The sequence below is a fragment of the Prionailurus bengalensis genome, chromosome D3, assembly GCF_016509475.1.
Source record: "Prionailurus bengalensis isolate Pbe53 chromosome D3, Fcat_Pben_1.1_paternal_pri, whole genome shotgun sequence".
NCBI classification, from domain to species: Eukaryota; Metazoa; Chordata; class Mammalia; order Carnivora; family Felidae; genus Prionailurus; species Prionailurus bengalensis.
Window position 1 is genome coordinate 73,654,621 of NC_057356.1, and position 13,324 is coordinate 73,667,944.

General features: G+C 38.8%; 1 protein-coding gene across 1 annotated transcript in view; it reads left to right on the forward strand.

Annotated features, from left to right (window-relative positions):
- Positions 1–4,766: 4,766 nt before the first annotated feature.
- The window catches only part of RAB27B (RAB27B, member RAS oncogene family), a 148,085-nt gene continuing 139,527 nt past the window's right edge, over positions 4,767–13,324 (forward strand). Inside the window, exons 1-2 of the mRNA XM_043558884.1 lie at positions 4,767–4,875; positions 5,008–5,082. The gene's annotated coding sequence lies outside the window, so the exon portion shown is untranslated. The remainder of the gene's footprint in view (positions 4,876–5,007; positions 5,083–13,324) is intronic.

Sequence of the window (13,324 nt, forward strand, 5' to 3'; positions counted from 1 at the left end):
ATTGGTGTAAAGTGTCCATAGTGTTCTCTTGTTATGTTTCACCTCTGCTTTATCTGCTATTGTATCTTTCTTGCTTTTATAATTTTATTGAGGCATAAGTGTCATATGATTGACTGCACATATTTAAAGTGTCTAATTTGGTGAGAGGGCAGCCATGGCAATGTACTTCTCAGATCTTCCAGGGCTAGGAGAGTAATTGACTAACAGTCCTGACTATTGTGCTCTGAAATCCATCCCTGCATTTTGCCCCCAGGCCACACTTTCCATGGGCCACTCCTATCCAATGACCAAATATGGCAGGGACCTAAGAGAAGCTCATCCCTTCGAGATGTAGGACTCTACTCATGGATGCAGAGGACTGTGTTGGCCTTGCTAAATTTCTTAAAATTACACTTTAGTCCAGGGCCTTCCTGTTTTCCATCTTGATCTCCTTACCCTCATGTCTCCTACACTTGATCAGTCCTGCCCCAGGGTCTGCTGGCTCTCCCAGTCTCCTCTGTCTCCATTTTCCCATTTTGCTCACTGGTTTTCTCCCCAGTAGACCTTCTGCAGTCTGATCCTGTCATGGTATCTGCTTCTTGAGGACTCGGCCTATCAGAGTGATTTTGACCTATGTAAACACCGTGAAAATATCACTGCAGGCAGATAATGAGCACACATACCCATCAGCCATCATCCCCACATTCTCTTCTTGCCCCTTGGTAACCCATCCTTTCTCCTCCCCTGCCTCCACACAACCACTGATCTGATTTCTGAAATCATAAACTAATGTGCATCCTCCAGTAGTTTATATAAATGAAATCATAATATGTACCCTTTCTTGTCTGCTTTTTACAAGATTCAGCATAATGATTCTGAGATTCATATATGTTGTTGCATGTAACAACAGTAAATTCCTTATTATTATGGAGTAGTATCTTGCTGTACAGATACACCACAATTTATTTCACCATTGATCTCTTGACAGACATTTGAGTTGTTTCTATTTTCCATTGGTACAACTTAAGCTTTATGAAAATTCATATGAGACTTTGTACTGTTGTTATCTTTTTTGGACAAATACCTAGGAGTGAAATGGCTGGATTATATGATAGGTGTATGTTTAACTATTTCAAACCCAATACACTGTTTTTTTTTACATTGTTTCTTTTCTCTCTCTCTCTCTTTTTTTTTTTTTTTTGAGAGAGGGGTGGGGGATAGGGGCAGAGCAAGAGAGAGAATCTTAGGCAGGCTCTATGGCCAGCCTGACACAGGGCTTGATCCTAGGACCATGAGATCATGACTTGAGTTGAAATCAAGAGTCTGACGCTTAACCAACTGAGCCACCCAGGTGTCCCATTTTTTTGAGGTGCTTCTCAATGAATTTTGTGCCTTCTCTCTTTTATCTTTAACTACTCTAGCCAAATATTTATGTTTCATTAACTTTCTGAAAAGTATCCTTTTCACTTTGTTGATTCTTACTGTTTTCTATATCTCTCTAGTAGATTTGTTTTCTATTTAATTGATTTATTCTATAGTTTTTATTATCTCTTAATTTTCTGTCTTTTCATTTGCTCTTATAAGAACTTGAGACTATAGATTTAAGTATGTTTTCATAGCCTCCCATAGGGAGTATTTTAATGATTATATGTTTCTAATTATTTTTAAATTTCTGCATTCATTTTGTCTTTGGCCAATGAATTATTTAATTCATTGTGTTTATTAATTTTTAAGAGAGAGAGAGAGAGAGAGAGAGAGAGAGAGAGACAGAGTGTGAGGAGGGAAGGAGCAGAGAGAGAGGGAGACACAGAATCCAAAGCAGGCTCCAGGCTCTGAGCTATCAGCATACAGCGTGACGTGGGGCTTGAACTCATGAACTATGAGATCATGACCTGAGCTAAAGTCAGACGCTTAACCGACTGAGCCACTCAGGCGCCCCTAAAAGTGTCATTTTATTTGTCAACTGTATAGGAATGATTTATTTATCATTCTGTTACTGCCATCAGCAATTGCACTCTGGTCAAAGAACATGGTCTGTGTGATACTGATTGGTTAGAAGTTTTTGCAATTTGCTTTATGACCTAGTGCATGATCAATTTTGATAAATATTCTATATTTGTATAAGAAGAAGGCACATCCCCTGTTTTCCTTTGTATCCACTAGATCCAGATTGTTTTTCGTGTTGTTTGCGTCATGTTGGTATATATATATATATATATGGTGATGTGTCTCTCAGCAGCCCTAAGCTTCCCCCCCGTCCACCTGTATCATGGCGCAGGTCACATGTCTGTGTATATCTGAGGCCCGGCCATGGACCTGGTGCATCGCTCCCCAGGAGGCTCTCTAACATCCATAAAAATCGGTGGCTACAAGGACATCTGTGGTGAAGGGGCATTGCCTCCCCTTTACACCAGCCAGAGTCACTCCTTTGCTGTGTCTAGTCCATGCAGCTAGCATACTTACCAGCATCTCAAGAGGGTACTCTGTGGTCAGTCAACTTTCTCTTTTTAAAACAGAATCTCCTTTCAGAAAACATACTGAACTGAGAAGTGGAAAGAAATGAAACATACAAGTGAATCACAGTTTGTGGACCGAGCAAAGCAATCCTTCTTTCATTGAGACAAAATTACTCTGGCTTAACTTGACTCTCTGGATCCTTGAATCTTAAAAGGCATCAGTGCCCCTCATTGATGTTCTCAGACTACCTGCATCAATTGGACTCCACTTCTCCTATGAGAAAATCCCACCTTGAATGCTCCATGAGGGCAGTCTTATCTTGATCTTCAATCTTTCTCTCTCTCTCCCCTCATGGCATCTGAATCTCTGAGCCTCAGCCTTGACAGCATATCTTCTTACCAGCCGTGGTGCCTTTCCCCTGGCTTCCAGAACTCACCAACGTGGTCTAATGACACAGATCACTAAGTACGGGCAGTCCCTTGCTCCTCCAGAAGGCATCTTTAGGTGGATGCCGGACCCTGCTGCAGACTCCCTGCCAATGTGAGGCTTTGATCCCAAGCCTGAGAACCTACCTGCCTGTCTTTCTGTTCTTCACCAGTGTTAGCACCTGTATTTGCTCTGTTAACAAATCTTATTAGAGTTAACTTTCCAGATTCTGGCACATTTTTAACCAACCTGCATAAAACCAACCAAACTATAACTATATACTTGGAGAGGTGGCGGGGAGAAATCTGTTGATTTCTCAGACCCAAACCCCTGGCTCCACACCATACCCATGTCAAAGCACAGACACCCTCAGCAAGTATAGCACATCCAGACTTAATATTGTTCATTCTCTTATGGCAAATAGTGTATGTACACATAATTGTTTGACTGTACACGTATATTAATTTCTTTTCTCTACCTTTACGTTGTAAGTTTCTTAAAGGTTAATGTATACTTAACACAGTCCTTAAATAAAATAGCTGCTCAGAGAGATATGCTAGTTGAATTTAATCAGTTAAGAGATTGACTTCTGTATTTGTGTTCTGTAATGTAATTTCTCAGTTTACTGTCTAGTTTATTGTTTCCACAAATATGTGCTGAGTAATCTCCCTGGCTACTTTTTCAAAGTAAATAGAACAGATTCCTTCATAGATGTTATGTTGCAAGGGGAGAGTTAGAGAAAAACTAAATTAAAAAAGCACGAATTTGTTGGGGAAAGGTGCCACAAAGGAAAAGGAAAGGGGCAAATGAATAAAGGTGGAGGGTAGTATTTATATGGAATGGCACAGCCACACTTTGCCTCTCAGAGAATAAGCTTCTGAAAGCCTTTTTTTTTTTTAATTTTTGCATGTATTTTAGTTTAAGTGTTTGAATAGAATATGCTATTGAACACGAGCTTTTGGGCCTTAGACACTTTTTACAAATGCTAAGAAAATATATCAAACTTTAAAAAGCCCCCTGCTTCTTTATTTTTGTTTCCTTTACATTTTTTTAAAAATTTTTTTTTCAATGTTTATTTTTGGGACAGAGAGAGACAGAGCATGAACAGGGGAGGGGCAGAGAGAGAGGGAGACACAGAATCGGAAACAGGCTCCAGGCTCTGAGCCATCAGCCCAGAGCCCGACGCGGGGCTCGAACTCACGGACCGCGAGATCGTGACCTGGCTGAAGTCGGACGCTTAACCGACTGTGCCACCCAGGCGCCCAGTTTCCTTTACATTTTAAATGTGCTCAGAGGACGGGCACATGGGTGGCTCCGTTAGTTGAGCATGCAACTTCAGCTCAGGTGATGATCTCACAGTTCATGAGTTCGAGCCCCACAGCAGGCTCTGTGCTGACAGCTCAGAGCCTGGAGCCTGCTTGGGATTCTGTGTCGTCCTCTTTCTCTGTTCCTCCCCCGCTCATGCGTGCTTGCTCGCACACACTCTCGCTCTCTCGCTCTCTCTCTCTCAGAAATAAATAAACATTAAAAAAAATTTTTTTTTAATGTGCCAGAAGAACAGAATAAAGAGATGTGGTCAATATAGTATACGTGCACATAGGTGTCTTTTAAAAAGCCCTCTCTGGCTTTAAGATTTTCAAGAGCACTGTTTATTTAACAGACAACATGATCTGTAATCCTTTCTGGTTTCAACAGCAGTGTCTGGAAATCTTGGCAGACCCCATTTGCTACTAATCACTTTTCCCAAACCGCACCTCCGCTGCCCTGATGCTTAACAAGCTGATGCCCCCGAAAGCCCTTGGTGAGACCCTCTAGGCAAATCGCAGGAAGCAGGGAAGCTCTTCAGGGTTACCTTGTGTGTAATAACCTGGAGCAGGCACTAGGACCGCCCCGACGCCGATCGGCAGCCGCGCTTCACAGCCTGTCAGAGGGACTGAGCCGCCTTTGCTGTTACACAAGAGAGCCGACAGCAGCAGTAGCTCAACATCCTTCCCCTTTCTGGCCCCTTGGAAGGTATTTACTTGCTGTTTATCATTCAGATTTTGTACACCGTCCGTGTGCCGTTAGTGTTCACTTAACCGGATGCTCTGGAAGGCTGTCCAGCACTCACTGGGTTACTATATTATTTTATGTTAATTTCCACAGCTGACGGAAGCAACAGTGCCATAAAGAAATGGGCTAGATATTTCCAGAGGCTGAAATCTGGAGACATTTGAAGGTGTAAGTACATTGGCCACAGATCTCTAACGTGCTGGCTGTGCTAGTTGTATCTCTTGACCTTCTTCTTCTTCTTCTTCTTCTTCTTCTTCAAGGAAAGAGCTAATGTAAAATGCCATTTGCATATTTCATTCATGAAGGAAAAGCACCAAGACAGTGACAGAAACCACTAATGATGGCCCTGTAGCTCCAGTTTGGAGTGGCTGTGGTTCCCTCTCCCAGCCTGTGGGTTTGCAAGAGGAGAAGCTGGATTTGCAACAGAGTTTTGATGGGGAAGAGATTTTGCTGGGGGGGCTGCAGACTGCTTGCTGGCTTTCTGCTTTCTGTTTTCAAAGCTCAAAGGTTGTCCTTTCTGATCATTGCCGTGGTGCAGTGTAGGAGTCTTTTCATGCTTTCTTTATTTCTGCATTCCGAATACTCCTCCTCGATGTGGGCTACCAGAAAGCTGTTAACACCATTCTGCACCTCTCAGTGCAAAGCCATTGAGGAGAAATTGAGTTTGCTTTCTTTTGACCACACTCCACTCGATACTACAATTAGCGGGTTACATGCAGAAACGTTTAAAAACTTAATTATCTAAAGTTCCCTTTCCTGTTCAACAATAAATCTGGTTATGTGTGATAAGGGAGTAGTTTGCTACTGGAAAACCCAAATGAAGGTAACCCCTCAGAGAAAATTGGACATTCTCTGTAAGTATTACAAATCAACCGCAAATGCTTTCGCTGGGCCTTGATGCCAATTTCATGCATTAAAAGCTCTTTACAAACTTTAAAGCCTTGTCACATTGTTAGGTTAGATTATTACCTTAGAAATCAGATCAGATTTAGGTGTCTTATACCAATACGAAATACATAAACGTATTTCTAAATGAATACAATGTTGAGTCATATTAATGGTTAATTGATGGGAAATTTTAAGATAAACAATGGCATTAAACTTATTTCAGGAAAGAAAATATTAAACTGAGACTCAAAGCAAGGCATCAACATTGAAAATGTGACTTTAAAGTATTTTTTAAAGAATTTAAATATACTTTTAATAGTTCAAAAATTATTTTTTTAAAGTACTTATCTTTGATATATTGAAATACCATAAATGAGATTTAGAATTGTTTAGGTATTAAGCTTCTGTAAGTATACCTATATTTCTCCTAAAACTATTTGGTATAAAAAAAGAGGAGCAGAGGATATGAGGGATGGAGGGATTAAGTCTTATTTTACTGCTCTATACTTTTTTATATTTGAACATTCTGATTGAATGTTTACTATATAAATACTACCTATATTTTTAATGTAACAGAAATTATAAATTGTTGTAATAATTAATATGTAATATCCTTAAATACCAATGAATATAATCATGTAAAAATAACATGCTAATATTGCTCTATAATATTTCTTTTTTTATAAATTTTTTTTTAATGTTTATTTATTTTTGAGAGAGAGAGAGAGAGAAGGAGAGGCAGAGGGGGCAGAGAGAGAAGGAGACACAGAATCCGAAGCAGGCTCTAGGCTCTGAGCTGTCAGCACAGAGCCTGACGTGGGGCTCGAACTCACAGAGTGCAAGATCATGACCTGAGCCGAAGTCAGAGGCTTAACTGACTGAGCTACCCAGGCGCCCTGCTCTATAATATTTCTTAAACAGGGAATATCTTCTTTGAAAGCGATGCCTCGCTCATGGAGAAAGTTGGGGAAATAAGAATGGGGGCAGTAATAGATTTCCAAAATTTTGTGAAGCAAAAGAAATGTTCTGCATTTATTTTTAGTTGGTATAACAATATACTACATAACTCCATGAGCTTTATGTTAATAAATTTTCTCCCTTTCTCTTTTAAAAAAGTGTTTCTATATTCTCAGTCTGGGAAGATGACTCAATTCTTTCCAATTAAAACAACTTTGAGAATTCTTGCCCAGCATGTGATTTGTAGCCTTAAACTTTAGTTTTATGTCATATTCATCAGACACACCTTACCATAAATAATCTAAATATATATGGGGTCTAAAGATTGATTGAATTCAATGATGAGAGGGGAAAAAAAAACCCCAAGAACATAGATCTTATTCAGAATTTGATACTCTTTTCAGAACATGAACTTTGTTGCTGAATTTAAGTCCTGAAATTAAGTGTACCAGCTAGACCTAATTGAGTCTAAGACCTAACGTAACTTGGCACAATGTTCGGCCAAAGTCCAGAATTGCTGGCAAACATGTGGGACTTAAGCTGCAGAATCCAGTGCAAAGCTAAAACTAATTTGTTAAAGTGTGAAAGTAGTGATTATCTGGTGATTTTTATCCCTGAGGATAATCTGTTCAGGCCTTGAAAAGTCTGACTACCCAGGAGATCCAGGTGAATATCAACATTATCTACATTTACTGGATAATGTTAAGGTAGACATTTCTAAAAGATTAATTTTAACATACAAGTTTTTATTTAAAAGAGGTTCAGCAAACAGCAAATCTGGTTACACTGATTTCACCCTCAGTAGTGCTTTTTTTCTCCTAAAGGACATAAAATAATCCAAAATAAGGATTCTCATGTGAATAGGGTACTTAGTAAGACATTTAAGAAAGAGATGAAAAAAAGATAGCTTTTAGATTATGAAACCACCCGGAAGGAGCTAACATAATGGGAGAAGGGGAGCATCGGCAAAACTTGTGTCATTTCAGTTTACTTTTCTTTTGGTTTTCTGCTTTGAGTAAGAAAAGAAGGTCTCCTAGTAGAAGCCACAGAAAATGCAAAAAATGGTCAACGCTGTGGGAAGCACTGAGTGTTTGTTGAAGGGATAAAGAAGCAGCAGAAAGAAATGACAGATAGTCCTTGATATGCCCTGAAAGGTGATTACAGTGCTAACAGGAATGTTTGCAAACCTGTTGGCCACAGTGAATAGGAATTATGTGGAACTTGGGAATTTCCTTGAAATCTAATTGTGATCTTTTTCTTATTAAATGAAAGGGTTAAAGTAAATGGAAGGAGAGTATGTTCGAAGCATGCTGTGTCCACATCATATGTGCCTGTATGAACCAGGAGGGACAACACATGTTTCGTTGGAGTTTGGCAAAAGGGAAAAGTTACTATCCATATTGTTTTGGGAATAAGCTTTTCTCAAAAGCAGAGGTTTTGTTTCCAAAACTGGTTTTACTTATAAAGAAATAAGTTTGTAGGTATAGCAGAAAGCTTTTAAATAGGTGAGATTCAGCCTTTGGGTGTAAAAGACCAATTAGCAAAATGAAATGTGAGCCATGGATTACTGATAAGCAGTTTTATCCAAAACATTGTTTCAATTATCCCTCCTGGTTCACCCACCTATAGCTGATGTGAACAAAGGACACTCATACTCTCTTGCTTCCTTCCACTTGCGTCTTTTATTTAATAGGGAGGAAGTTAAAACCTTCTTCTTAAGGAAACTGTTGATAAATATTAATCATGGGGTGCCTGGGTGGCTCAGTTTGGTTAAGCATCTGACTTGGTTTCAGCTCAGGTCACGATCTCAGGGTTCGTGAGTTCAAGCCCTGTGTCAGGCTTTGTGCTGTCAGTGTGGAGCCTGCTTAGGATTCTCTCTCCCCCTCCCCTGCTATCTTTCTCTCTCTCTGTGTCAAAATAAATAAACTTGAAAAAAATATATTAATCATGATTCTACGGAATCATGTTTAAGTTGCAAATGAGCTTTGCCATTCATACTCTGGAATTAATATAAGATTTTATGGAACAGCATTTAATTTCTTTGGATTATCTTTATTTAATAGATATTTGTCAATTCCTCACTGTATGCCAGGTATGAAAGTGAGACCAGTAAATAAGATATGTCCCACCGTTCATGGACTTCATCATTTTGTAGAGGGAAGTAGGTAACAAACATTATAAACCAAATACATTTTATTAAAATTCTTTTTAAATTGTTATAACTTATTACAAATTAAACCAGAATATATCTAATAGGTACTAACTTGAAAATTGGCAGAGAGTAGTGATATGGGATGACGTGGTGGCTTTTTCAGATGTGGTTGTTTAGAAGACTCCCCTAAAAAGTGACAGATCATCAGGGGTCTGAGTGAGAGAGGCAGCCAACTAACAAGCAACAGTGCGCTGTTGCAGAAAGAGTGCAGATTTCATTAGGCAATTTAAATCCATTCTAGGTCGGGGCGCCTGGGTGGCGCAGTCGGTTAAGCGTCCGACTTGAGCCAGGTCACGATCTCGTGGTCCAGGAGTTCGAGCCCCGCATCAGGCTCTGGGCTGATGGCTCAGAGCCTGGAGCCTGCTTCCGATTGTGTCTCCCTCTCTCTCTGCCCCTCCCCCGTTCATGCTCTGTCTCTCTCTGTCCCAAAAATAAATAAGCGTTGGAAAAAAAAAAAAACCAAAAACCTCTTTAAATCCATTCTAGGTCATTCTTAAGTCTTCGAATCTTGAGCATTTTATCCCATTGATAAAACTTTACGGAGTTTTGAGAAAAATGAGGTAACATATGTTGAGTGTCCATGACAGTATCTGGGACAAATTTAATTTCCATTCTGACTTACAAGTGTTGTTGCAACTTTATGAACTCACTTCTTTGAATACATAGTCAAATAAACAAGTCTTAGACCATTTATCACCCCTGTGTCTCTCCTGAAAGTCTTGTGGTGATTCTGTATCACACAGTTGTGGGAGGAAAGAGAGCTACTCCCATAGACAGCAGAAAGAAAGAGCATTGTTCCCGAATCCTCTAAAGGCCGAGTTTCAATTAGGAGCTTTTATAGGTGCAGTTGTGGTACATTTTTGATCGTCTCCTCAGAAACACCAACACAGTGGTTGATTAATGGATGTGCTGTTCCTTCTGGGGAATGCTGGAGAGAGAGGACCAGCTCCAAGGAGGTTGACACACAGCCCCTGACAGGACTGTACTTCCTGGCCTTGGCCTTCAAACACAGCTTCTGGAGAAGTTCAGTGAGGTGAACATGACACTTTACAGTGCACACCACAGGGTGCTTGCTCAAGTTTAAGAAGTGAGCTCATTGATAAAGAAGGTAGTTTAGTAATACTTGGAGTGACTGACTCATGTCTAAACACCTTGGAGCTTTATCATTTCATCAGTGCACAGCCATAAAATATATACTTGCACTCAAACAGCCACATGTATTCCAAATGTGTGTGCGTGTGTGTGTGTGTGTGTGTGTGTGTGTGTGTATTTATTCCTACACATACATACTGGAACATATATATTTAGTGGAAAATTGTGGTGATTTTTCAGTATTTCCCCTCCATAGATATTGACAATACAACTAGGGATAGTAGCAAAATTGGTCAACAATATGTTCACCTAGTCCTTTCAAAGGAAAACCTTAATCCTGAGTGTTATCAGCTGGATGTAGCTGAAGCAACTTTATCATCAGACAGAATCCAAAATAGAAAACTAAACTAAACTAAATGCATATGCAAGAGGAGGCTCGCATTGAAAAGAAGGGGAAGAAAGTCCCTGACATGTCAAGATTTGGTTTGGTTACATTCCTGATCTCATAGAAGGAGATGGAATCCTCTGGATTGGCCACCACAGACAAATTTGCAAACTCAAGACTAAAATCTCTCCTTGTGCAGGACCAGTAAAAAAAGCAAACGCCGTTTGCTGAGGGTGAAGAAACAAGTTGAGAGGGTCAGGACAGGAGGTAGAATTCAAGTTCATGAGATCTTGCACTGCTAATATTTAAATTTATCTGTAGCTCTGTCATGCTCCAATTGTGTGTCCTCGAAAATACAACTTTAACTGTTTAGGTCTTAGTTTCTTTATTGCAAATCTATTGAATTTTAGTAATAAATCAATACCACTAAATGAGGGAAGAAGGTAATACATAAATATCTAAAACGCAGATACTACATAAATATCTAACATGCAGATAATTACTAAATTACATTTTAGAGCAGAAAGCATAATTAAAATTTAAAATGGGGTGCCTGGGTGACTCAGTTGGTTAAACATCTGACTCTTGGTTTTTCTCAGGTCATGATCTCATGGTTCATGGGTTCAAGCCCCACATTGGGTTCTGCGCTGACAGTATGAGCCTGCTTGGGATTTTCAATCTCTCTCTGCCCATCCCCTGCTCTCTTTCTCAAAATAAATAAATAAATTAAAAAAAACAAAAAATAAAAGGGTTGGTAACTAATGATTAAATGTACAATTCACCAGTAAGGTATATCTATCCTGAACCTATAAGCACCTAATGACAGAACCTAGAATAATATAGACAAAATACATAAAGCTAGGAGGAATTGATGGATCCACAATCATAGTAAGATTGTGACAAAATTCTCTCACATGCTGAACAAAAGTTAATATGAATAGAAAATATCAGCAATACAATGTATAATTTCAATCTAAGAGACATATATGAAAACTGCAACCAATAAAGTTATTCTTTTCAACATGCATAAACATTCTTTTTATGCATAAAAATTTAGTATCACAAAATACAAAGCAAGTCTCAACAAATGACAAAGATCAATGTCATGCAGTTAATGTCATTTCATCACAATTTAAAAAATGTTTTTGTTTTTGCAGCAGAAACTTATACAGTTTAATTTAGCCATATATAATACAACAGATAATATAATTCAGACTTGAAAATGCAGAAAATAATGTCCAGATTTAAAAATAGCTATTAGGGGCGCCTGGGTGGCTCAGTCGGTTAAGCGTCCGACTTCGGCTCAGGTCGATCTCACAGTCTGTGAGTTCGAGCCCCACGTCGGGCTCTGTGCTGACAGCTCGGAGCCTGGAGCCTGCTTTGGATTCTGTGTCTCCCTCTCTCTCTGACCCTCCCCCGTTCATGCTCTATCTCTGTCTCAAAAATAAATAAACATTAAAAAAAAAATAAAAATAGCTATTAAATCTCATTTGACCTCATTAAAAAAATTCACTTTTATTCACGCATCTCATTGAGATTATTTCTAATTAGGCACATTTAAAAATTTTTACCTTAGGGTACTGTGTAAGGGTTTAGATAAAATAACCAGATTTCTCTGGGCATCTGGGTGGTTTAAGCAGGTTAAGCATCTGACTCTTGATTTCAGCTCAGGTCCTGATCTCATGGTTTGTGAGATCGAGCCCTGCATTGGGCTCTGTGCTTTAGTACAGAGCTTGCATGGGGTTCTTTCTCTGCCAATCTCTCTCTCTCTCTCTCTCTCTCTCTCTCTCTCTCACACACACACACACACACACACACACACACACACACACACAAATAAATAACAAATAAATATTAAAAAAAAACAGATTTCTGAACACTCTTAAGATTTTCCTGTTCAACCACATCTGCATGATGACCAAATAAATGATTGGTTTAAAATAAATCCATGATGCTGATTCTAAGGCCAAATTTTTCCTGGGCCTACTCTGATAACTATCATGTCCTATAGGTAAATCCTCATTTTCAAGGTTAGAATTAGCTCATAATTGGACTTTAGATGGTCTATATTGCAATAGCCTGTATTTTCTTAGTAGAGAAAATATTCCAAGCAAGACCATTAGTGATGAAATCCTAAAATGATTCAGCTGTCCCATGAATATTGCAGGTGTTATATTTTTACCTATGTTGTTTTAATTATTATCATGCCTTTCCCTTCTTTTACAAACTATTTTTTTAAAAGCCTGAAAATATAGCACTTTGTATGACCCTTAGACGACCATTCCGATGCCCTTTTGGAAAAGTTTCAGTTATTCACAATTTTCTACTTGTCTAAATTCAAATTAAATCAAAATTTCACTTGAGATTTATAGCAACTTCACATTCAGTATGAAAAGGGTGTGGAGACTTACTATCTGAACATTGCATATGCTCTCTGAAAAAGAATGACCCTATTTTATGCCTTGACAAGAAAAAAACTCTAGGAAAGATATAAATCTTGTATCATTCTATGTGTATGTCAAAAGTTATCTATCTTAAGAACAAATAGCTCAATTAAAGAGCAATTGCTCCTGGCAAAGGGATCACTTGAATGGTGCTTTTTCATTTTGAATGGATCCCTTTCGTTGTTACTGGAATAAAAAGCCTTAGTGTATTCCAGGTCTCTTTGAGTTCTTTTCAGAATGTTAAAATTTCTTTCTCTCAATAATATTGTCTCTATTGATGTATGAAAACTGTCAGTTTTATAATATTTACAATGAAGTTTGGAAGGGACTTTCGAATTCCTTGTTCAGCCACCTCCCTTGTAGAGATGATGATCCTGAAGTTCCCAGTGTTCAGGTCATGTTGTGCCAGAGGTGGGAGGAAATCTTGTCTTA